At 47.3% G+C, this 27376-nt stretch overlaps 1 long non-coding RNA gene across 1 annotated transcript; it reads left to right on the top strand.

Annotated features, from left to right (window-relative positions):
• Positions 1-12147: 12147 nt before the first annotated feature.
• On the top strand, positions 12148-14176 carry LOC137840046 (uncharacterized). The gene is made up of 3 exons (XR_011086436.1): positions 12148-12341; positions 12487-12564; positions 14092-14176. It is a non-coding gene; the product is annotated as an uncharacterized lncRNA (long non-coding RNA).
• The last annotated feature ends 13200 nt before the right edge of the window (positions 14177-27376 follow it).

Raw genomic sequence — 27376 nt, 5'->3', positions numbered from 1 at the left:
GACAACATTCCTGGGCGTGTGTTCAGGGAATGTGCAAGTCAGCTGGCTGGGGTCATCACAGACATTTTTAACACCTCGCTGGGCCAAGCCACAGTGCCAGCGTGCTTTAAGACTGCCTCCATCATTCCGGTGCCGAAGAAACCTCAAATCACCTCATTTAATGATTACCGGCCTGTTGCAATGACTCCGGTCATGATGAAGTGCTTCGAAAGGCTGCTTAAAGATCACATCGTTTCCAGACTACCCCCATTATTTGACCCGTTCCAGTTTGCCGACCGGCAAAACCGCTCCACTCAGGACGCCATCTCCTCCGTTCTTCACCTGAGCCTGGCTCACCTGGAGGAGAAGAACACCCATGTTCGGATGCTGTTCCTGGACTTCAGCTCAGCGTTTAACACCATCATCCCACAGCATCTAGTAGGAAAATTGGAACACCTGGGCTTCAACACCCCCCTTCGCAACTGGCTGCTAGACTTCCTCACCAACAGACCTCAGTCAGTCCGGGTCGGACAGAACACCTCTGATGTCATCACCCTCAGCACAGGCTCCCCTCAGGGCTGCGTCCTGAGCCCCCTGCTGTTCACCCTGATGACACACGACTGCGTCCCCAGGTTCACCACCAATCACATCGTGAAGTTCGCAGACGACACAACGGTGGTGGGGCTCATCAGAGACAACAACGACCTGGACTACAGAGAGGAGGTGGAGCAGCTGGTGGGCTGGTGCAGAGACAACAGCCTGATCCTGAATGTGGAGAAGATGAAGGAGATCATCGTCGACTTCAGGAAAAACCAGCCTCACCACGCTCCACTGATCATCAACAGCTAAGCTGTGGAGGTGGTCAGCAGCACCAAATTCCTGGGGGTCCACATCACAGAAGACCTCACCTGGACTATGAACACTACGGCACTGATCAAGAGGGCACAGAAGCGCTTGTACTTCCTGCGGAGGATGAGGAGAGCCCACCTGCCCCCACCCATCATGAGGACGTTCTACAGGAGCACCATAGAGAGCATTCTGACAAGCTGACTCTCTGTGTGGTGTGGAGGCTGCACCGCCTCCGATTGGAAGAACGTGAGGAGAGTGGTGAGGACAGCAGAGAGGATCATAGGGGCTCCTCTTCCCTCCATTCAGGACATTTCATCTCAGCGCTGCATGTCCCGTGCCCGTAACATCATCAATGACCCATCACACCCCCACCATGGACTGTTCTCCCTGCTGCCCTCTGGGAAGAGGTTTCGCACAATCCGCTGCAGGTCCACCAGGTTCTGCAACAGCTTTTTCCCTGCTGTCATCAGACTGTTGAACATTAGAACTGTTGAGCTCTAAACTGAACTCTGCATCACACATTCACAGAACTGTACTTTATGACACTACGGACCTCTATCTTGCACTATCTCGCACTACCAACTTTACTGAACTTGTGTAAACCCTTTAAATAGAAGTTTAATACATGGTTTAGCATTCCTCTGCACACTCTTGAATACTGTTTTGCCTACTTGCACTATTGCATAATTAGCACTGCTGCACTTTATACTTATTTGTAATATATATATATATACAGTATATGTATATATATATTTTCATAGGATATGTTACTTCTATTCAACTGCAATATCACTACTTTGTTGTAAGCCGTGTGCAACGAAATTTCGTTTTGTATGCACCATGTGCAGACAAGATGACAATAAAGTCATGTCAGGTCAGCTGTCTGGAGAGAGAGAGAAGTCAGGACCTGCGGGCGGAGCACCACCGTGCCACCACTGCCATGACGGAACTCAAAAGCAAACTCCATGAGGAGAAGCAGAAAGAGTTAGCCGTTACCAGGGAGACATTACTGCGGCAGCATGAAATGGAGCTGATGAGAGTGATCAAAATCAAAGATGGAGAGATCCAGCGACTGAATGCCTTGGTCCTCAGCCTGAGGGACGGCTCCATGGACAAGGTGATCCGCTCAATCCGTGTCTGACTATCCGCACGCCACGTCGGGCTCCGATGCGGCCGCTACCGTATTGTGTAGCTTGTCCCCAGTAAGCGTCGCGGCGCTCCGTTGCGGTCTCAACGGCCCGATGTGGCGCAATGTCTGCTCAGGTGAGGAGCGGGGGCGCTTTGCTGGCGGAAGTGGAGGAGACGCGGCGGTGTCGGGAGACCGAGCGGTGTCGCCTCCACCAGGAGCGCGGAAGAAGCCCTGGCAGCGGCCCAGCAGGCCTGGCAGTCCCGAGCGGCCGAGCTCCGATCGGCTCATCACCAGCATCGGGAGGAGCTGAGCCGAACCAAGAGAGACTGCGAGAGGGAGATCCGCCGACTGGTAGGACTGATCAGATGCGCGGTGCGTGGCTATGTTCCCAATTTCGTTGTATACCTGCAGTGCAATGACACCTAAGGCATTCTATTCTATTCTATTTCACAAGAAGAAAATGTCCGGTTGCTCGCTTCGCTTTTGTCACAGCAATGGTGTTCTAGTCGATTCAAGATAAAAATTGGCCGGTTGCTCTCTTTGTTTTTGTCACAATTCTGGCAAATGAGTTTGCCCGCCTGCCTGAGCGCTCCCCGTTTGTACATCCAGATGGATGAGATCAAGCTGAAAGACAGAGCGGTTAGTGTTTTGGATAAATCCCTGGGGCCGGCCACGTCCACCGCCTTCAGCTGCAGACTCAGGCTGCCGAGCAGCAGATCGCTGCCCTGAGGGATTCCCAAAGGGCGGGCCTAAACTACCCTGGAAGTGGGGTCAACGGCGCTACTAGCAATCCTCTTCATAGCGTAAGCCACCTCATCACACACTTGCAGTACGCATGACTTAGTTCGTTGCTGGAGGAAGGTAGCACAAAAACAGTTTTGAACTTTGAACGAGTGGTTGTGTGTGTGTGTTGCGGGGCGTTTTCAGTCTCAGGAGGATCGGGACACGCGAAGGTTTCATCTGAAAATCGCTGAGCTCAGCGCAGTCATCAGGAAACTGGAGGATCGAAACGCCCTGCTTTCTGAAGAGCGCAATGAACTGGTAATTTATTGACGGCACGCTTGAAGGTTTGCGCTACGTTTGATGCGCGCCATCCAGCAAGGCACCCATTGCGCTTGCTTATTAGTTGAGCGGCGCGGCGAGTCGGTTGCCTGGTAGATGTCTTTTATTGGGAGCCAAAGCCACGATTCCGTTCAAACCGATGCAAAAGGAATGGATACGTTCTGGCCCGCGTGTTGTGCGTCTTTCGCATCCCGCACTTCATGCTTGCAGCTTAAGCGACTGAGAGAAACAGAAAGCCAGTTTCTGCCACTCCTGTACAAAAACAAACGCCTGAGCAGGAAGAATGAAGAACTCTCACTGGTGCTGTGTCGCCTTGAAAACAAAGTGCGCTTTGTCACCCAGGAGAACGAGGAGATGGCAAGCTTGGTAAGTCGACGCGGACAACGGCGGCGTGCCAACAGAGTCCACTGCATTTGTGTTCCACAGAGAAGGCCTAGTTCGCTCAATGACCTGGAGCGCGGTTGCGGCCAGCAGGACGGTGAAATGGAGTTCCTTCAAGTTGTGGAGCAGCGGCACATCATCGACGACTTGTCCAAGGTCTTCAGGCAGGTGACTCGGTGCACGTACGGCAGCGCCGCGCTCGCTCGCTGTCGCCAGGAAACCTTTTCCGTCCAAAGCTTGGCCGGCGGCCGCCATCCAAAAAATTGGCCCCTTAAATTCCGACCTTTCAAGCAGGAGCATTGTGCGCACGCGTTTGAACACGCTTTAGACTTGTTTTGCCGTTTTCAGCAGCTCAAAGCTCCCGTTTTGTCAGCGCCTTTGCCAGTCGCTGTGCGCTGAAAACGACGGACTCGCCCGGCTGCTCAGCCCGTCAACCATGAGCCGCGAGCGCGACGTCATTGTCCGTAGGCAGCTAGTGGCAAAATGCACCCTGTTAGAGTTGCGCTCGCTCCAACTTATTTTGCAAGAACCACACGGGAGACAAGTAAGTTCTTTTGGACACCTGCAGGTGGAGAGTCCATCCGTTGTACGAATGAAGTCTGACTCTCGGCTCCTGCACGAGCATTTTTATTAAGAGAAACAGGGTGGGTGTAAGAGTGGATTGAATAGAGAAAGCCCTTGACCTCTAGTCAAAACATAGCAAGGGATGTTTTACGACTTTGTGTAGGAAGGGATAAGCGATAAGGATAAATAAGGGATAAATAATATTATTTATTACAGGTTGCAGTCAAAGTCAAAGCAACATAATCATACGATAAAGATAATCTGGAAAACCCTGACACACCCTGTAGTTGTCACTTTTGGAAAAGACGAGCGTCCCTCCAATCATCGCCGGTGACGGGTTTTTCAGGCTCTGGAGACAGGAGCTCATGTCAGAAATGTCATCGTGAGTCGCGTTTGTTTCTGCGCCGGAGCCGTTCGTTCCCTTTGCATCCAAAGAATCTCAAAGGCGGATTATTTGTGTCGACAGGAGAGAGATTTGCTGCTACGATACCGACGTCGACAATCTCTGAGGAGGAACAAAGCGTGAGGTCCTGCAAGGTGAGTCTGTTTGTTTGCGGCTGCTTGGTGTTGCGCAAGATGAAATGGCCTTTTTCTCGCTATCGTTCCTCTCGTCGATTCATCGTGAGGTGTCGCTTCAGTTTGTTCAGAGAGATGTTTGCTTCCGCGCCCGCAGGTCATCGAAACATTTTACGGCTACGACGAAGACGTGTTGGTGGACTCGGACGGATCGTCCTTGTCTTTTCACACCGACAGAACCCCCGACACGGAACCCGAAGAGGTAGCCCGCCATTTCTGCCAGCGTATTGGCGCCAAACATTCCTCTTCAGCCTGGAATCGGACTCGTCTTTGCGTCGCGGGTGCTTTGTCGCCGGTCTGACTGATTCTGGTACTAGTGCTGTGTTGCATTGGTGTGTGCATGAGGAGGCGGAGCTTCGCTACCGCCAGCTGACGCAAGAATATCAAGCGCTGCAACGAGCCTACGCTCTGCTAGCCCAGACCAGCGGAGGGGACTACGACGCCGAGAAGGAGATCAAGGTGGCGCCCCTTCCCGCAACCCCCGGCCGGGTCGCAGCCTCCCCGTTCTCACCCAGCCTCGGGTGTTCTCTGGTCTGAAAGGAGGAGGAGGAGCCTCCCTCCTCCTCCTTTCAGACCAGAGAAAAGCTGATGATAGTGTCAAACGCACCTCTTTCAATAAGGTGCCCCCGGCTTCCCGGTAACGGGTTTGTCTTAGCCGGGTTCGGAGATTCGTCCGTAATCTAACCACCCGAGTTAAATTAACTCCACCGGAATCAATCTAATTTCTGTACGACGCCAATCCCTCTCAAGTCACCCTAAGCTCGAGCCGAGTAACTCAATTCGAGGCAAGACTTCGAAGTGACCGCATCGTATTGATGGCTCCCCGCTAATGTTTGAAGTTCTTATTATGTTACGGATATTTTTAGATGTCTTTGTTAAGACCTCAGGGATTCGTTTGTATAGCGCACCCTAGCACTAGTTTTGCCGAAGTAAATGTTGATATGGGTCCGTTCTACTTGGTCGCTCAAGCAGCGAGCCGACCAACTTGTTTATTCGAAAGAGAATCGAATTAATAAAAGTGTGACAATAATAGCATTTAAGGAGAAAATTAATGCACTTTACGTTATTAATTCAAACTTCTTATATGTAGATCTAGCACTTAACTGTCGGCGTGCTTCACCCCACTTGATTGCTTTAAAAAGAATAACAACTTTCTTAAAACGAATAAAAATGTCTTACTCTATTTAGATTTGCCCAGTAATTAATTTGGAAGGCAAGTCTATTTTTCGATCGTGTCCTGTTTAACTTTTGACGCGGCCCGACAAAATTAAGAACTGGGCCGCGCCCGACGGACAATCGAAATACTTTTATCCTTCACCAACTCAAATGATCTATTTTAACCATCGTCGTTATTTTATTTAGAGGAAGTAAATTTTCAAACGAATTCACTTTTGACGAAATTCACTCTTCCCTTAAATATCTACGAAGGTTATTTAATTCTCTAACATGTTCGGAGTTACTTTTTACGCGGCCCGTCAAAAGGGGAAACGGGCCTGCGCCCTTCAAATAATTAAATTACTTTCAGTTCTACACCAAACCGATAATCCGATTCAAACACTTCCGTTAATTTATTCAGACGAAGCAAACTTTCAAACGGATTGAAATTCACTCGTGTCTCAAATAACTACGAAAGTTATTCAATTCTCTAAAATTGTCTGATGTTACTTTTATTTATTACGGTCCTATGTTATACCATAATAACCCCCCGCACATTAATCAAATTGTCAAATCAACCCCGAACCATCGATTGTACATTCAGTACAAATCAGCGCACAACAAAGTAGATGAATATACACAACACATTTATTGAAGAAACATGAAATAGAATTACAAATCTTAATCACTCCAGAAACCGAACAATTTCACCCACTGATACCCGTGTTAATAAAATCATTCAATCCCAGAACAATTCGATTGCAAAACACAGTTCATGAAAGAGGGAATCAATTTTTAGCCAAGCAAAGAAATCAAGAAGTAAAAATCACATTTGTGCTTCTCCAAACAATTTATGTCACGCCACTATTCTCATAGTGACGGGTCCCTTGATCGAATTGACTAACAATATTGCTTTAAGCTGTTACAGAATACATTTTTAGCCAAGCAAAGAAATCAAAAAGTAAAAATCACATTTGTGCGTCCATGCGTGACTCACAATCCGACACCGTGTTCCTGTTTTATTTCTATTTTAACTTGCTTAGCTTATTTTGGCCCCTTTTTTGGTCTCATGTTTTGGTCTGGCGCCATCTTTTGGACAAATTTGGAATTTCAGCTCTGCCAATTTATTCCTGTGAACAATCCATATTTTACCATTTGCACCATCTCTTCCCCCCATGTTACATGACAGTAGAAATGGGTCACTATCAAAGCAGAGTAGCAGATCTGGAGTCAGCGCTGAAGCAACAAGGACAGGTAAGCTTATCAATGAGCACACCTTTTTCTCAGACAAAATAGCTACATTCTTCAGTCACTCATTCGTCTGGCATTACTGGAACAACCCCCCCCCCCCCCCCCCCCCCGAACGTGGCTGGGAAAATGCGGAGAAAAGCAAATGTCATTTTCCAGTCAACCAAAGAATTTGTGGATGAAAATGACACAACATTCCAAAGCTGTCCACGCGTTTGTCTCTTCTAGAATGTCAAGTGGGTGGAGGAGAAGCAGCTGCTGCGTCAGAGCAATCAGCAGTTGGCCGAAAAGGTGACGGAAAGAAAGGCGCTGGGCGGAGTCGCTTGGCGTCACACCCGTCCGGAAGCCCTGCAGATGAGGTCTGACTGTCTTTTCAGGTCAGGCGGATGGAGGCGGAAGAAGCGCGTCTGAAAGAGCACATCCAGGATATCCGAGACCAAAACGAACTGCTTGAGTTCCGCATCCTGGAGCTGGAGGTGGGAAGACTCGCACAAGCGTGTTGAGGCCAGAGATGTGACGGACGGACGGACGGACGGACGGACGGACGGACGGACGGACGGACGGATGCATGCCTCTGCCTTTCAGGAGAGGGAGTGGCGCTCCCCCGTCTTGAAGTTTCTGCAAGTCCGTTTCCCAGACGGCCTCAGCCCTTTGCAGATCTACTGCGAGGCCGACGGCGTGAGCGTACGTAAGGCGTCCCTCGCAACCCTAACCTTAACCTGAGGTCCCAGAACACCTTACATTGCTCCTTGCGCCTTTCCCCAGGACATCGTCATCAGTGATCTGATGAAGAAGCTGGACATCCTGGGCGATAACGGCGTAAGTGTATGTCGAACTCCTTATGTTCGCACTCCACGAGACTCGGCGGCTCAAATGTGACTTTTGGAAGGCTTTGCGCTGAAAGAACCTTGTTGACGCTGTGCCTTTGGGCTCTTGCAGAATCTCACCAACGAGGAGCAGGTGGTCGTGATTCACGCCAGGACCCTTCCCACCCTAGCCGAGAAGGTAACGCGCACGTCCACGCACGCTCTCGCATTCTGCTTATGTGACAGCAGCCTTTCCTCAGTGGTTAGAATACATCAAAGTGACCAAGTCAGCACTTCAACAGAAGATGTTGGACATTGAAAGTGAGAAGGTAGACAGACACGCGACATCAGCCAAGGGGAACTCGGGGCAATGTGCCCCAACAATTCTGACCTTGAGCTGTGCTGGGATATGTTCTGCAACCAGAAGGGCTACCTGGATGAAGAGTTGGACTTCAGGAAGCGTTCCATGGACCAGGCTCATAAGGTAAGCCGCCCTCAAATCTCCCGCCGGACCACTGATGGACGAGGATTGCGGCCCAGAGGATCATGGAGCTGGAGGCCATGTTGTACGAGGCGCTACCGCAGCGGGACTGCCCCGCCACGGACGGCGAAAAAGCCAGCCACGCTGGCGTGAATGACGTGCTGACGGCGGATCAGAGACAAGAGCTTAGGAGCGCCGTGGACCAATGGAAGCGAGCCCTGATGTGGGAGTTGAGGGAGCGCGACGCTTGCATCCTCCAAGAGAGAATGGATCTGCTGCACAGCGCGCAACAGGTAAGGGCCCAAAGCCAGCCCGGCACTTACTTGCACGCTTACTGGCTTTTGAAGGCTACTTTCCATTTGTCCGTCCTAGAGGAACAAAGAGCTGAAAGAATTCATCGAAGCTCAGAAGAGACAAATCAAACAATTGGAGGAGAAGTTTCTGTTTCTCTTTCTAGTCTTCTCCTTGGCCTTCATTCTGTGGCCCTAACACCAGCTGGTGAGTGAGCTCCAGCGGCACCGCACTCGACACCTCCGATACACTGCCAGCCGGTCTCAGACGTTGGCAGACGCTCCGATGCCGACGTATACCCCCCGCCACGGTGACAGAGGCACCGCGTCACACCGGCGCTCATCCAATCAGAAGGCAGGAAAGGCAAATTCACATGCAGGGCACTCTTGAACCAGAAGAGAGCGCCACAAAAAACGGTTGTTGCCCCAAACGCGCACTAAAAAGGGTCAGAATAACAAGAGTCCCACCGGCCAGCCGGGGCCACCCGTCCATCCATTTCTTCAGGGGGGGAAAAAATTGGAGTCACCGGTGAGTACATTTTGCATTTAGCTCTGCTTTTCTGCTTCTGTCTTCAAGTGTGTGGCATCCTGCGACCAAAGATTCAGCCAACCCCAAAGCGGTTGACCTCAACGTCCCACCACCATTCCTACCAGAGCAGGTGACGTGATGCTTTGGACATCCTTCCGTCTCAGATGCCCAAAAGTACTCTTTGCCACATCTGCGGCAATACGGTGTCTTTTCAAAGGTGCAAATAAATCCAGCGTGGGCGGAACACGCACGTCTTCGGTTTTTCCCGCTTTGTTTGTGTGACAGCTGTTGTGAAAATTTTACACAAATAAAGTTGTATAGTACAGGTTTGGCCAAGCCGCAACTCCCGAACCGCATGCGGCTCTTTTATGTTCATATCAACATTTGTGTGTGTGTGTGTAGGTGTGTGTGTGTGTGTGTGGGGGGGGGGGGGGGGGTTGTGCGTGTTGGCTTCACTTGAGTTCAATTTAGTATTTTCGTCAAAAGCGCATGTGGTGAAATTCCACAAAGTAGGATGGGCAAACACATTCCAGTAAACTATTAGTGTCAATTGGGCTCTCGAAATGGCAGGGAAAAGATGCACAGCAAAACGAAAATATGTAGATGAACACAGGACGTTTTTATCAGAGTGGGAAAGTTTCTATTTTTTGTTGAACGTGATGGCAAACCATTCTGCCTGATACGTCAGACCTCAGCGCATTTCAAAGATTCAAATCTTCAGCGCCATGCACTTCAGCTCACTCCATGCTAACATTGATCAGGCGTCGAACCCGCAACATCATGCTTAAGAGGTGGACATGCTAACCAGTGCGCCATTATGTCAACGCATACAGTGCCGTGAAAAAGTTTGTGAACCCTTAGGATTTTACAATATATTTGCACTTTTTTTAAAGAAATGACGGTGACAAGTTTACAAAAGTGTTACAGGATATTGACACAAGGCTAGTTAGCATTGACACAAATCTGCAAAACCCTGTTTTAACAGGAAGCATAAGAAAATAGCAAAAAAATCAAAACACAGGTGTGAATAAGTTTGTGAACCTTTCCACCTATAGAAGTTAAAACTGACTGTGTGACATGTCTTTCAATACTAGATGACTTCGGGTAATTTCATGTGACTTGACAGACCTTAAAGCCACACTTGTTGTATACTCACCTGAATGTACTTGTCATTTAGTAGAGCTATACCTGCGTGGACACAAACATTACAAATCTAGCAATGGGAAGATCTAAAGAGCTGTCTCCAGACCACAGAGGAGCAATAATTGCAGCTCACAAATCTGGAAAAGGTTACAAAACCATAGCCAAAGATCTGCAGCTACATGTTTCAACTGTAAGACAAGTGATTTACAAGTACCAAGAACATGGAGTAACTACTTCACTTCGAAGATCTGGTCGTCCAAGGAAGATAACAGGCAGAGCAGAAAGAGAGATGGTGAGAGAAGTCACTGATAACCCCAGACTTACCTCTAGAGACCTTCAGAAATCTCTCTCAAGCAAAGGAATTGAAGTTCATGACAGCACCATCAGAAAAAGACTGGCTCAGAATAACCTTCATGGAAGGGTAGCAAGGAAGAAGCCATTACTATCAAAAAAGAATATTGCAGCTCGGTTAAAATTTGCTCAAGAGCACATAGGAAAGCCTCAAGAATTTTGGAACAACATTTTATGGACTGATGAATCTAAAATAGAACTTTTTGGCCAAAATCAAAACAGATTTGTTTGGAGACGACCAAACACAGCTTATCAACAAAAGCACCTCATCCCTACTGTAAAACATGGAGGAGGACGAGTACTCGTATGGGGCTGCTTTGCAGCAGCAGGACCAGGGCAACTTACCATCATAGAAGGAATCATGAATTCCGAGGTTTACCAAAATATTCTGGAAGAAAACGTTAAACCGTCTGTAAAGAAGCTCAAGTTAGGAAGAAACTGGATGCTGCAACAGGACAATGATCCAAAGCATGCAAGTAAATCAACATCGGAATGGCTCAAAAAGAAAAAATTCAATGTTCTGGAGTGGCCCAGTCAAAGTCCAGACTTAAATCCGATAGAAATGTTGTGGTCGGACCTGAAAAAAGCAGTGCACCAAAGAAAACCATCAAACCTTGGACAACTGAAGCAGTTCTGCAGGGAGGAGTGGCCCAAAATCTCCCCAGCTCGATGTGAGAGACTCGTCAGTACTTACAAGAAAAGATTGCAAGAAGTCATTGCTGCTAAAGGAGGTGCAACAAGCTATTAACTCTGACTGTTGGCAAGGGTTCACAAACTTATTCACAACTGCGTTTTCATTATTTTGTTATTCTTGTGTGTTTATAGTTAAAATATAGTCCTATTAATTTGTATTCAGCCATAATGGCAATGTGTCACCATTCTGTAACACTATTGTGAACTTGTCTCCGTTATTTCTTTAAAAAAATGCAAATATATTGTAAAATCCTAAGGGTTCACAAACTTTTTCACGGCACTGTAACAACTGTAAGAACTTCCGCCGGAATTCAAATCCGCGGGGAGAGTTAACTTGTTTAAAAGGGAGTGGGCAGAAGAATTATTTAATTTATTTAAATCTATTTGGAGTGTGCGCCATTATGTCAATGCATAACAACTGTAAGTCTACTAAACAAAACAGCGGTTGCTATATGACGTCTGCCACGTCGTGGTCACGTGACGCGGACGTGACGTCGACGCCTACTTTACATCCCACCGATCACAGGACCCCTCGGCTGCATAACCGCGCCCCCTTCCCAACCAATCGGATTTGCTATACGCGAAAACGACGCCAATGGGCGGGCTCTTCCGCCAGAATTTAAATCCGTGGGCGTGGCTCGCAACAGGAAGTAGGAAAATGGCGATGTTGACAAAGACACAGCGGATGGTAACATACGACTAACGAGAGAAATATTTTTATTTACTGCTTGCAACTGGACCGTCCAGAGCGTACACGGTAAGTACAACTAATCGTTTTTAAAAAGAAGTACTTTTGTTGCCCTGAAAAGCGAGTGAGTGTGGCGTTTGGGGGGAACGTCGAATTTCGACGATTCTTTCTGGTCAACGGTTGTAAATGATTGCGTTGATTAAAAAAGAAAACTTGATGTAACTCTACTTTTAACTGCCGTTTCAGATAAGCGGGTATTACGTCGCAGTCATGTGCCGCGGATATGACGTAATTGGCTGAACTTCCACCAAAATTCAAATCTGTTGGCGCGATGGCCGTGAGCCACTGAGCAACGACGAATATCAACAGAAATATCTTTATTTTCTGCTTGCAACTGGACCGTCTACAGCGTACACGGTAAGTAACACTCATTGTGTTTAAAGAGATTTACGTTTGTAATAGCAACGTGTAGCTGAGGCGCTAGCAGAAGTGTAGCCGCGTTGCGTTGTACGTGTGAATATTGGTCCAGGCGAAATGTTAATGTTTAATTTCATTCCTTTAGGTTCCACGGTGTTTGTTGGCTGCAAGTTTTCCACTGCAAGAAGAGGCTCGTATCATTGACCAGGAGCGAGCTACAACGGTGAGTAGCCATAACATTTATGTTAAACACTTCCTATTTCATGTCTAACAGTACTTGATTTAACAAATAACCATAAATAAATACAGTGTGGGCACTGAAGTTAACATATGTGATTATACTGCCTAATCTGTCACCGAGTATATTGTTGCAAAGTAATATAAGATCCAAAGTTGTAATTCAGAATAGTTTTCAAAAGAAGGCCATTAGAATTATATACAAGTCTGATTACCCTGAACATAACAACAAGCTATTAATTAAATCACAAATTCTTCAATTCAAAGATTTGGTAGATTATCAGAATAATAATGTCTAACAGTAATTGATTTAACACATCACGATAAGTAGATTGAGTGTGGGCACTCTCAAATTAACATATGTGATTATACTGCCTAATCTGTTACAGAGTATGTTGTTGCCAAGTAATGTAGAATAGATCCAAAGTAGTAATCCAGAATAGTTTTGAAAAGGCCATTAGAATAATAAACAAATCTGATTACCTTGAACATAATAGTTAAGTGTTGAATATGTCCTATGAAGTCAAAATTTGGCACCATCATGTGGTGAAATTTGGAATTGCATCACATCCAATTTTGCCTGGGAACAAACAGATTAAATAAATCTTAGACTTAAATAAGCCACTCCTTCTCAAACAAGTAAACTCTGCCCATTTTGCGCAGTAGATGTTCTGTTAATATCTAGTATTTATACAAAGTCATAATTTAAATTGCTTTTAACCTTCATTCATCGCTTCAACCAACATTACTCGCTCTTATTACCAACTTGTATCGATTTAACTGAGCGTTTAATACTTCCTATCAGGTCTCAAGTCAAGATTTGGCAAAATACAATTTCAGCAAATCCAATTTTGCCAGGCAACAAAAAGAGATTAAATAAACTAAATAAGTCTTCTTCCCATTAAATAAATCAGAAAAGTCTGTCTTGCAACCAGTCCTCTTCAAACAAGTAAAGTCTGCCCGTTTTGTGCCGTAAATTTTGTGTCTATGCCTAGTATTTATACAAAATCATAATTTAAACGACTTCATTCCTTCATTCACTTTGGAAATTTGGAATTGCAGCAAATCGAATTTTGCCAGGGAACAAAAATAGATCAATTAAACTAAATAAGTCTTCTTCCCATTAAATAAATTAAAAAAGTCTGTCTTGTAACCAGTCCTTTTCAAACAAGTAAAGTCTGCCCATTTTGTGCCGTAGATTTTGTGTTTATGCCTAGTATTTATACAAAATCATAATTTAAAGGATTTCATTCCTTCATTCACTTTGGAAATTTGGAATTGCAGCACATCAAATTTTGCCTGGGAAGAAAAGTAGATTAAATAAATTTAATAAGTCTTACTACTTCCCAATAAATAAATTAAATACGTCTTACTTGTTCCCACTCCTTTTCAAAAAAGTAGTTTAAAACGAGGGCCCTTCACTCAACCTTTAACCTCAACACCGCACATCACATTGTGTTGTATCTGTGAATGTTGGTTGTGGCCAAATGATAGTTTTCTTTCATTCGTTTAGGTTCCACGGTGTTTGTTGGCTATATGTTTTCCACTGTCAGAAGGATGAAAATACAAAGTACAACGCTTGGACGTGGGCGACGACGTCACCGGTGAGTCCTTCCTTCCTATTTATTTACCTTCTAGGTGCTAGGTGCCGCACTGAACAACATTATGCCGCACTGAACAACATTATGCCGCACTGAACAACACCATGCCGCACTGAACAACACCATGCCGCACTGAACAACATTATGCCGCACTGAACACCATGCCGCACTGAACAACACCATCCCGCACTGAACAACACCATCCCGCACTGAACAACACCATCCCGCACTGAACAACACCATGCCGCACTGAACAACACCATGCCGCACTGAACAACACCATGCCGCACTGAACAACACCATGCCGCACTGAACAACACCATGCCGCACTGAACAACACCATGCCGCACTGAACAACACCATCCCGCACTGAACAACATTATGCCGCACTGAACAACATTATGCCGCACTGAACAACATTATGCCGCACTGAACAACATTATGCCGCACTGAACAACACCATGCCGCACTGAACAACATCATGCCGCACTGAACAACATTATGCCGCACTGAACAACACCATGCCGCACTGAACAACACCATGCCGCACTGAACAACACCATGCCGCACTGAACAACACCATGCCGCACTGAACAACACCATGCCGCACTGAACAACACCATCCCGCACTAAACAACACCATGCCGCACTGAACAACACCATGCCGCACTGAACAACACCATCCCGCACTGAACAACACCATGCCGCACTGAACAACACCATGCCGCACTGAACAACACCATGCCGCACTGAACAACACCATCCCGCACTGAACTACACCATGCCGCACTTAACAACACCATGCCGCACTGAACAACACCATGCCGCACTGAAGAGCACCATGCCGCACTGAACAACACCATGCCGCACTGAACTACACCATGCCGCACTGAACAACACCATGCCGCACTTAACAACACCATGCCGCACTGAACAACACCATGCCGCACTGAACAACACCATGCCGCACTGAACTACACCATGCCATACTGAACAACATGACGCCGCACTGAACAACACGACGCCGCACAGAACAACACGACGCCGCACAGAATAACACAATACCGCACAAAACAACACAATACCGCACAAACAGTTTTAGATAATATTATGTCGCAGTCATGTGACGCGGACATGATGTCAATAGGCGGAACTCACGGCAAAATTATAATCCGTGGGCGTGACTTGCAACAGGAAGTAGGAAAGCGGCAATGCTTGCAAACAAGACACAGCGGTTAGTAACACGACAACTAACAAGACAAATATTTTTGTTTTCAGCTTGCAACTTGACCGTCTAGAGCGTACAAGGTAATTACAACTCGTTGTTTTGAAAAATATGTTTTTTTGTGTAGCCCTGAAAAGCGAGGGAGTGTGGCGTTTGGGAGGAACGTCGAACTCGGCGTCTGCTTCCAGCCACAGATGCCAAATTTCGACGATTATTTCGACTGGTCAACGGTTGTAAATTATTGCGTTGATTAAAAACTTATCCTCGGTTATCCGTGGCTAAAACACCACAACCCTGCAATAAACTGGGAGTCAGGGGAGATAAAGGGGTGGGCATCCCAGTGCCAAGTATCGTGTGTCAAACCGAACCCTTCGATCGAGTCCCCATGCACTTCTCCCTCGGACTTTGCGTCTCCTGAACCAGAGTTCAGAGCTCCGGATCTAAACCAAGTACCCAAATGCTACCATCAACTTGCGGAGGTATTTAGCAAAGCCAAGGCGAGCTCCTTACCACCCCACCGTCCCTACGACTGCGCCATAGACCTATTGCTCGGTGCTTCGATCCCCAAGGGGAGACTTTATTCCCTTTCGGGCCCCGAAAAGAAGGCCTTAAATGACTATATTGACGCGTCACTTAAAGCGGGTCTGATCATGCCGTCATCATCGCCTGCAGGGGCCGGGTTTTTCTTTGTGGGGAAGAAAGACGGAACCCTGCGCCCCTGCATAGATTACAGTCCCCTCAACCAGATCACTATAAAGAATCGGTACCCCCTCCCACTCATGTCGGCCGTGTTTGATCAGTTGCAGCAGGCTCGGGTATTCACCAAGTTAGATTTGCGTAACGCGTATCACCTCGTGCGCATTCGGGAAGGTGATGAGTGGAAGACGGGCTTCAACACCCCCTGGGGACACTTTGAATACCGGGTAATGCCGTTCGGCCTCACCAATGCCCCCGCGGTCTTCCAGGCCATGATCAATGACGTTCTGAGTGATTTCTTAGACCACTTTGTTTTCGTTTACTTGGATGACATCTTAATTTATTCACCAGATTTGAGGACCCATGAGAGTCATGTTAAGTCGGTCCTGCAACGGCTCCTGGACCATCGACTTTATGTAAAGGCCGAAAAGAGCGAGTTCCATGCAGAAACGATATCGTTCCTTGGCTTCATCATAGCCCCAGGGAAGGTCCAGATGGACCCAGCCAAAGTAAGCGCGGTGACCCAATGGCCGGTACCGGATAGCCGCAAAAGAGTGCAGCAATTTCTGGGATTTGCTAACTTTTATAGACGATTCATACGAGGCTTCAGCGCCACCGCGGCTCCCCTGCACGCTCTCACCTCCCCGACAGTTCCGTTTCGCTGGACGGCGGAGGCTGAAGCCGCCTTCCAGGAGCTGAAGAGGCGGTTCACCACCGCTCCAATCCTTACCTTGCCCGACCCATCTCGTCAGTTCGTGGTGGAGGTTGATGCCTCCAGTCAGGGAATCGGCGCCATCCTGTCTCAGAGATCCCAGGTCGACAACAAGCTCCATCCATGCGCCTTTTTGTCCCGACGGCTGACCCCTGCGGAGCAGAACTATGACGTCGGAGATCGGGAATTGTTAGCAAATTCAAAAAGGCTCTTGAAGAATGGAGACACTGGCTGGAGGGAGCCCAACACCCCTTTCTGGTTTGGACCGATCACAAGAACCTGCAATATATCAAGGAGGCCAAGCGATTGAACTCCCGCCAGGCTTGTTGGTCCCTCTTCTTTAACCGTTTCCATTTCACGTTGTCTTACAGACCGGGGGCCAAGAACACCAAACCTGATGCGCTGTCACGCATCTACAGCCCAGACCCGGTGTCCACAGAGCCAGAGCCCATTCTCCCCCCTCACTGCGTGGTGGGAGCCGTAACCTGGCCCATAGAGGACTTGGTGAAGCGGGCAAACCACGATGATCCACCCCCTAGGGGAAGTCCCGAGAATAGACTGTTTGTTCCGCCCCAACTACGATCCCAAGTGATCCACTGGGCGCACACCTCCCGGCTCACGTGTCACCCGGGCGTGCGAAGAACCCTGCACGTCATCCAACAAAGATTCTGGTGGCCCTCCATGGGGGCGGACGTCCGGGAGTATGTTGCAGCCTGTTCCATCTGTGCGCGGAGTAAGAACACTCCGGGCCGCCGTGTGGGGTTGCTGCAGCCTCTCTCCATTCCCTCTCGACCATGGGCCGACATCTCTGTGGATTTTGTCACGGGACTGCCGGTGTCTAGCGGTAAGACGACGATACTCACCGTCGTGGATAGGTTCTCCAAGATGGCCCACTTCATTGCCCTGCCCAAATTACCTTCGGCCAAACGTACGGCAGTAGTTCTCATGGACCACGTCTGCAGGATTCATGGATTTCCTCGGACGTCGTGTCAGATAGGGGCCCCCAGTTCGTGTCCCGCTTTTGGAGGGCTTTCTGCAAGCTTATAGGGGCCACCGTGAGCCTCACTTCGGGCTACCACCCGGAAGCGAACGGCCAAGCAGAACGCATTAACCAACAGCTGGAAATGGGCCTCCGCTGTTTGGTAACCCAGAACCCCTCGTCGTGGAGTCAAAACTTGACCTGGGTAGAGTACGCCCATAACTCCCTTCCCATCACAGCGACCGGGATGTCCCCCTTCATGTGCGTCTTTGGATACCAGCCCCCGCTCTTCCCCGACAGCGAGCCGGAGGTGTCAGTTACCTCGGCGTGCGCCGTGGTGAGACGCTGTCGGCGCATCTGGGCAGCGGCAAGGGCCATACTGGTCCGCCAGGGCGACAGGGTGAAGAGGATGGCTGACCGGAGACGTCGTCCGGCACCTGTCTACCGGCCCGGCCAGCGGGTCTGGCTGTCCGCCCGGGACCTTCCCCTCCAGGTGGGCTCCAGGAAGCTGGCCCCCCGTTTTGTAGGGCCGTTTCCGATCTCCAAGGTCGTCGGTCCAGCGGCTGTGCGACTCTGTCTGCCTCGGTCCCTTGCGGTGCATCCCACCTTCCACGTCGGGAAGGTCAAGCCGGTTAGGGAGAGTGGGATGGTGCCGGCTCCCGCGGCACCCCCGCCTACGCGGACGGTGGGGGGTGGGCCTACCTACACAGTTAAGAAGTTGCTGGACGTGCGCCGGAAAGGCCGGGGCTGGCAGTTCCTGGTGGACTGGGAGGGTTACGGGCCAGAGGAGCGGCAATGGGTGCCGCGTAGCTATATCCTGGATCCCGGGCTACTAGATGACTTTTACGTGGCTCACCCCGATGCTCCGGGTCCGTCTGGGATCCGGCCCTAGAGGGGGGGGTTATGTCATGCTGTCATGTGTCGTCCGGATCACTTCCTGTTTTATTGTGTGATTTTCCTCTCGTTCCAGTCGGTGTGTCCTTCCCCTGTGCGTCCGGTCACGTGAACCCCTGATTCCAAGTGTGTGCACCTGCGTCAATGACCAACTGTCTTCACCTGTGTTCCCCTCCTGTGTCCATATAACCCGCGTCTTTCCCAGTATCCAGTGCCAGTGCGTCTTGCCTTGTAAGAACACTAGCGATCACGAAACCCTCGAGTTCCACGTACAAGCCTTGTTTGAGCGACTTTGATCCCCGATGTTAACTTGGTTACATCGCTATCTTGTTTTTGTATTTCCCTCGGTTCGAGGTGCTTTGATTTCCCCTTTTTCTCCCTCGGTTCGAGGCGCCTTAGTTTTCCCTTTTTTCCCTCCTATTGAGGCGTTTTTTGTTCGACTATCAGTGGAGACAATAAAAGCCTTTTTGGACATTGAAGTCTCTGCATTCGAGTCCTCTCCCTGCTCTGCACCTGACATAAACTAAAAAGTGGTTGAAAGTAAAAGTTTACACTATCAAAAAAACAATACTTACCTGGATAACCTGAAACAGAAAAACACACAGTTATACTTACCTATGCCGAGTTCACATATTCACACCCAATCGGTACCTGCAAGAAAAGAGCAAAAACAACAAGTTAATAAGCTAAAATGAGTAGATGGAAAATTATCCGGAACGAAACGCAAATTGCTGACATGAAACACATATAAGGACCGCTCGGAGCAGGAAATTCAGTCTCGATGCGGCCATGAAGGAGGAAACAGCTCCACATGCAACAAAACTAAATTTAGCTTCCATTCCCGTGTGCCAGACCTGAGGAAGGCACAAAAGATGCCGGAACGTTGTCGATGGCCACACGGAGGAAATAAAAGGGAGCGCAAACTAGCGCCGATAGGAAAACAATTAGACGCAAAATTATAATTTACCCACGCTCTACCCAGATAGGAGAGCGGATGGATGCCGCACAGAGCAAGATGCTCTCGCTCCACCCAGATAGGGGAGTCGATGAATTAAGTGCGAGGTACGACTAATTTGACCGCAAATGCAGCTGTCAATCTATCATGCCAAGTCGAGACTCATTTATTACATATATAACAAAGGCGACCGGATAGGCAAAGTGCAAACACAAAAACAAACAACAAATACAAAGCAAATACATGTTTATTAAGCCCAACTTGGCCTGACCAGCATGGTTGGCGCAGCCACGACGGACAGGTTGCTCTGGGGCTGGATGTGGGACGTGGGCGTGGATGGTAGGACCGTGCCTTTGCTCCTCTCCTTCGGGGGAGGAACTCCCTTCTTAATCCTAACTCGCCTGTGCCACCTCCACTGCCCCCCCACGTTTCCAGTTTCCATTGAGCTCCTGCTGCGTCTGTGCGCTGTCCCCTAAACCGATCCTACCCTAACCCTAACCTAACCCCAAACCCTAACCCCAACCCTAACCCTAATCCAAATCCCTCCCTGACTCCCATTATGAAAAAAATTTCAACCTGCAAGTCAAAAAATGGAAATTAAGAAGTCAAAAATTTGAACACAAACACGAAATTGAATATAAACTAAAAAGTGGTTGAAAGTAAAAATTTACACTATCAAAAAAACAATACTTACCTGGATAACCTGAAACAGAAAAACACACAGTTATACTTAACTATGCCGAGTTCACATATTCACACCCAATCGGTACCTGCAAGAAAAGAGCAAAAACAACAAGTTAATAAGCTAAAATGAGTAGATGGAAAATTATCCGGAACGAAACGCAAATTGCTGACATGAAACACATATAAGGACTGCTCGGAGCAGGAAATTCAGTCTCGATGCGGCCATGAAGGAGGAAACAGCTCCACATGCAACGAAACTAAATTTAGCTGCAATTCCCGTGTGCCAGACCTGAGGAAGGCACAAAAGATGCCGAAACGTTGTCGATGGCCACACGGAGGAAATAAAAGGGAGCGCAAACTAGCGCCGATAGGAAAACAATTAGGTGCAAAATTATAATTTACTCACGCTCTACCCAGATAGGAGCCAACTTGGCCTGATCAGCATGGCTGGCGCAGCCACGACGGACAGGGTGCTCTGGGGCTATTTTCTGGCACTAAGGTCATTTCTGCCTACAAGCGGAACAAGAGTCTGGCAGATATTTTGATCCGGGCAAAATTGCCAACATTGAAGTGGGACAAACCCTTATTGTTGGACACTCAATTCAAGAGACTAAATTTCATTAAAAATATAGAAACGGGAACAGTATTTGGAATTGACCAGGGAATCAACCCAAAATCTAGAAATTGTGTTTATGTTATTTTTTGTAACAAATGTGGGATCCAATATGTTGGCGAATCACGAAACAATTTGTCCACACGCATGTATCAGCATCGGTATAATGTGAAGAACAAGAAAGAAATGGACACACCCTTAGTTAAACATGTTGTTGATCATGGTATGGCCTCAATGAGAATGGCGGGATTACAAAGGAACATTAATTGGACAGACATAGAAAGAAAAGGGAGGGAACGATATTGGATATTTACATTGGGAACTAGGGAGCCAATTGGACTAAACATTAAGCATTGAAGATTCACCATACACCACTTGATTTGGATCCTTACTACAATCCCATCCCTAACCCCAATCCCTACTCCTTACCCATAATCCTAACCTAACCCCAATCGCTACTCCTTACCCATAATCCTAACCTAACCCCAAACCTAATCCTAACCCTAACCCTAACCCTACCCTAACCCTAACCCTAACCCTAACCCCAAACCTAATCCTAACCCTAACCCTAAACCTAACCCCTAACCCCTAACCCTAACCCCTAACCCCACCCACATCACACAATCCTAACATCAACAATCGCCTAAATTATAATTCTGCCGCTATAACATGTAAAAATAAAAAAATGACAATTACAAATTTTCAAAAACACTAAGAAAGCTTAAAAATACATAAAAGTTTAGAACGTCAAAATTTAAAATGTATAAATACTAATTAATTTAAAATCATTTACGAAATTTCAGAAGTATTAAAAACACAGAGGTAACATTAAATATTAATTGATGATTGAGTCGAAAGAGATAAATAAATAAAACAATATTAACACAAATTATACATTTGATGTAAAATAAGCAACAGAACGAATGAAAATAATTAGACCAGTGGATTTAGTGGTTTATGGTGCGAAAAGTGATATACAAGTCAACAAAATAAAATCTGAATCAAAAGGAAAAAAGGAAAAAGGAAAAGGGACCCGGAAAAAATAAAAAATGAAAGAGTATAAAAGGAGGCGAGAAAAAAACAGGTTCATTGTGCTTTTGTCTCTCGAACAGTCGACAACTCTCTGCTCTCTTAAAAACTAGCCAACTCTTTCACTAATATATTTTTTGGGGGTTTTCTTCATTTTTTTCATTTTTTTTTTTTATAGTACCCGATGAAGACCGATTAAGGTCGAAACGTCGTATTTGTTTCAGTTCATTTAAAAAGAAGTTTTTTTGTTGTTTTTGGCACAATACACTGGGTTTGGGTTATTGGGGACTTTATTGATTTGGGGGTCTCAATAAATACGTGAATAAATAAAGGGATTGAATTGGATTTCATTGGCAAATTAGTACATTAAATGCTTTGGTAAATAAATAAAGTTAAAAATACATTAAATTTTCAAAATTAAATAAGTTAAAAAAACAACAACAATGACAGAGTGGACGGTGGTTAGTCGTGGTCGGAGGGGACCACGTCAACCGCCCAATTTTTTGGACAGAGAGGATAGGGGATCCTGGGACCGGGAGGTCCGTGCACCTCCTCGCTCCTTTTGGAGTGGGTCTCTGTACTCAAAACCTAACCCTAACCCTAACCCTGACCCTGACCCTAACCCCAACCTAAAAAAAGACACTCAACAAGGTGAAGTTAAGAAGATTAAGGAGACTAAGAAAAAGAGAAAGAGGAGTAAGAAGCTCACCCACCACTCAGGGGAACAGAGGGATGCCCAACACATAGAGGATTGGGGAGCGCCTCAAACGACTTACCTTGACCAGCAGATGGAAGACTTACCTTCACCGACTCAAGAGGAGGACTCGACAGCTTCCGAAGAACCGACGACAGAGACTCTAATGAAGCGCATTGAAGGAATAAGGAGGAAATACCAGGAACCTACTGGCCCTAACTCGTCAGAAACACCAATTAGGAGAAGAGAGACACCACGACCGAAATTACTGGAAACAATATTCTTCCAGTCACGTGACACACAAACCGAACCACAATCGGTGTACACCACACACGAACATGAAGGGAATAAGAGGGCAAATTGTTTTTTGTTTCCCCAGAGAAGATGGTTGATTGTAGATGATTCAAACTTGGCCAAATTGCAGAAAATCGAAGACCGCGAAGTACAAGTGGACTGTTACCCGGGAGCTAAAATCCGCCATGGGATTCACCTACTCAGAAACAGAACTGCAACCTCTCCCAACGTGCTAGGGGTCATTTTATCCTTGGGCCTTAACAATAGAGGTAGGGTCATCCCAATATTCATATCCAAGGAGATAGCCAGATTGCTGGGAGCAGCTAAGGCCACTTTTCCTTATGCTAAAATATTCATTCCTAAAATTAATTATTCCCAATCACTTCCTTTGGAGATTCAAGCCAACCTTAGGGAACTGAATGAAATAATAGAGGAAACGGGTCATTCGATTCAACGCTTACCATCAAGACTGTTTACCACAGGACCGGACAACATCCATTGGACAACGGACACGGCTGAAGAGATATGGAACTTGTGGAAAACCTTTTTTATGCCAAGGAGCCTCCCCTAACTCAAGGAGATAACCCTGGCTGATCCAGTGGTCAACCTGTCGACCTCCTTTAGTTTGACGAAAGATCATAGGGAGCTTCTGGAGAAGGGGCTTACATTCGTCCCCACCGCAACCATGATGAAGGATCAGAGAAGGATCACCAAGGCCCATGTGCGACAGTACCATAGAAGGTTAAAACTAGACTCTTATTTTGGAACTTCGACGACGGCAGCACCACCCAAATTCCAGTCGGCTTCAATGTGGGAGCCCAAGGATGATGAAGTACCCAGGGAGATAAAAGTATTAATACACAAAGACAGAGCAGTCCTAAAACAAGTGGAAGTCCCAAGAGAGATGCCAAATTTGACAGAGGGCGAAAGAAGAGCCCTGGACGACTTAAGTTCGGCAGAGGAATTGATTATTAAGCCAGCAGATAAAGGGTCAGCGGTGGTCATTATGGACCGAAAAAATTACGTGAGAGAGGCTCATCGACAACTTCACAATACGGAGTATTACCATTCGATCCAAAAACCGATTTATCCGGATACAGAAAAGTTAGTCCACACAATATTAGATCAAATGAGAAAAGAGCACCACATTACTAAAAAAACAATTCTTGTATTTAACAGGAGCATCCCCGTCACGTCCGAGATACTTTTATCTACTCCCTAAGATTCATAAAGACCCGGCATCGTGGCCCTGGCCCTACGAAATGCCGCCAGGACGTTCCATCGAGTCAGATTGTAGTAGCGAATCCTACGGCTCGGCTGAGCTAGTAGATTATTACTTGAATCCCTTGTCAATTCTACATCCGAGTTACATCAAAGATACTAATGATTTTGTTTCAAAAGTACGGACCTTGACCGTGCCACAGACCTGTTGGTTGTTTTCCATGGATGTTGAAAACTTGTATACTAATATTAAAACTGCTAGGGGTTTAGAGGCGGTACGCAATGTTTTGGCACGTAATCCGATTTTGGGCCGCCCGGATGAACACATTTTGGCATTGCTGGAACTCAATCTGACTAAGAATGATTTTCAATTTGACAATGGGTATTTTTTACAGGTCAAGGGGACAGCAATGGGGAAACGTTTCTCTCCAGCCTATGCCAATATCTATATGGCTGAATGGGAGGAGAACGCCTTGACACAGTGCTCTAAGAAACCTATAGCTTACCTGAGGTTCTTAGATGATATTTGGGGAATTTGGGGAGATTCTAGGGAAGAATTTGACGTGTTTCTTAAAACCTTAAATGGCCACCACCCTTCAATTAAACTGACGGCACAGATTAGCGAGAGGGAAATTAATTTTCTTGACACAACTACATATAAGGGACCGGAATTTCATACAACAGGGGGACTTGATGTCAGAGTATTTTTTAAATCCACAGATACTCATGCGCTACTACACAAAAAGAGTTTTCACCCTAGACACACGTTTGGGGGTTTGGTTTATTCACAACTCTTGAGATTCGGGAGAATTTGCACTCGCACAGAAGATAGGGAAGAAGCGACCAAAGTCTTGTTCAGGTCATTACAGCAACAAGGTTATTCTCGGTCATTTCTTCGCACGATTAAGCTACAAACATGGAAAAAAGGAAGAAGAGGGGACACTCAGCGGGTTAAAAAAATGATACTTCCTCTAATTTCGATTTACAACTCTTACACAGTCAATGTTCACAGAAAAATTAAACAGAATTTGGACGCGTCGGCGCTGACTGACCTGAAGGCGAAACATAAGGTGGTTTCAGCCTTCAAAAGGAATCCAAATTTAAAAGATTTGTTGGTTAGCACTAAAATGAAAAGTGGGTCCTCTCGTGCAGCCAGGAGATCAATAGGAGTGATAACAGACTCTCAGAAGAAAGAACATTTCTTCACACAGACGGGTAAGGCCTTGTCTACGCGGAATGCGGTCTACTGTATGAGCTGTCGGTTGTGTGGAGTTATGTATGTGGGACGGACTCGAAATGATGTCAGAAGCAGACTGCATGCGCACCGCTACAGCATCACACATAACCAGAAGCGTAACACGCATGTAGTACGCCATTTCCGCCTGCACGGGTTACGTAACTTGAGAATACGGATTTTGGAGAGCTGTGCGGGCTGGACACAAAGGGATAGGGAAAACGCGGAAATGAGATGGGTCAGGAGGTTGAAAACTCAATATCCACTAGGACTCAATTTGGCAACAACGGAAACGGAGAACACTGGAATATCGGGGTTAAAATAGAAGTTCTAGTGGTGGAGTTTACACGGTTGGGGAAAATTTGGAGGGAATGCCCTCCCGAAACGATATATGGAAATTAGGGAAAATATCATAATTGTTCCTTGGTTTAAGTTCTTGTGGGGGATGTTTATGTGATTGGGAGACGGCTGAAAGGAGGTTGGAGAAAAACCTGACACTTTCCATTTAATCAAAGAGTCTAACTCTGGTTGGCTGGTTTTCCTGACAACATAGATAAAGTGCCCAACTCGGACACCAAATTCTAATCTTCATCCTTATTTGTACTCTACTCTAACATTAAATCCTAACACTTAATCAATTCATAAAACTTACATAAGTTCAGATTCAGAATGAAAACCTAACCCAAACCCTAATTCTAACCTTGACCTCTGACCCTAACCATTAACGCTAAATTAATTAGGAATTACACCAAATTTCAACCAAATTAATCTAAACTGAACCTTATGTTGATCCTAAATGCAATGAGATTCCAGAATCCGCGAGTCGTCACCTTATCGTGGTGGAGGGGTTTGCGTGCCCCTATGATCCTAGGAGCCATGTTGTCGGGGGCTTCATGCCCCTGGTAGGGTCACCCATGGCAAACGGGTCCTAGGTGAGGGGCCAGACAAAGCATGGCTCACAAGCCCCTTATGATGAGTGATATAAATGGACTTAGTTTTCCCTCGCCCGGACGCGGGTCACCGGGGCCTCCCTCTGGAGCCAGGCCTGGAGGCGGGGCTCGAAGGCGAGCGTCTGGTGGCCGGGCCTTCGCCCATGGGGCCCGGCCGGGCATAGCCCGAAATGGAAACGTGGGTCCCCCTTCCCATGGGCTCACCACCTGTGGGAGGGGCCGAAGGGGTCGGGTGCAATGTGAGCTGGGCGGCAGCCAAAGGCGGGGACCTTGGCGGTCTGATCCCCGGCTGCAGAAGCTGGCTCTTGGGACATGGAATGTCACCTCTCTGGCTGGAAAGGAGCCCGAGCTGGTGTGTGAGGCAGAAAGATTCCGACTAGATATAGTCGGACTAGCCTCCACACACAGTTTGGGTTCCGGTACAAGCCCTCTCGAGAGGGGCTGGACTCTCTTCCACTCTGGAGTTGCCCACGGTGAGAGGCGTCGAGCAGGTGTGGGTATACTTATTGCCCCCCGGCTGGGCGCCTGCACATTGGGGTTCACCCCGGTGAACGAGAGGGTAGCCTCCCTCCGCCTTCGGGTGGGGGGACGGGTCCTGACTGTTGTTTGTGTCTATGCACCAAACAGCAGCTCAGAGTACCCACCCTTCTTGGGGTCCCTGGAGGAAGTGCTGGAGAGCGCTCCTTCTGGGGACTCTATCGTTCTACTGGGTGACTTCAATGCTCACGTGGGCAATGACAGTGAGACCTGGAAGGGCGTGATTGGGAGGAACGGCCCCCCTGATCTGAACCCGAGCGGTGTTCTATTGTTGGACTTCTGTGCTCGACACGGATTTTCAATAATGAACACCATGTTCAAACATAAGGGTGTCCATGTGTGCACTTGGCACCAGGACACCCTAGGCCGCAGTTCGATGATCGACTTTGTAGTCGTGTCATCGGATTTGCGGCCGCATGTTTTGGACACTCGGGTGAAGAGAGGGGCGGAGCTGTCAACTGATCACCACCTGGTGGTGGG

Source organism: Syngnathus scovelli, unplaced genomic scaffold, assembly GCF_024217435.2.
Source record: "Syngnathus scovelli strain Florida unplaced genomic scaffold, RoL_Ssco_1.2 HiC_scaffold_50, whole genome shotgun sequence".
In the NCBI taxonomy this organism is placed as follows: domain Eukaryota; kingdom Metazoa; phylum Chordata; class Actinopteri; order Syngnathiformes; family Syngnathidae; genus Syngnathus; species Syngnathus scovelli.
The sequence above is the reverse complement of the archived record's forward strand: the minus strand, read 5'-3'. Positions and strand labels throughout refer to the sequence as shown.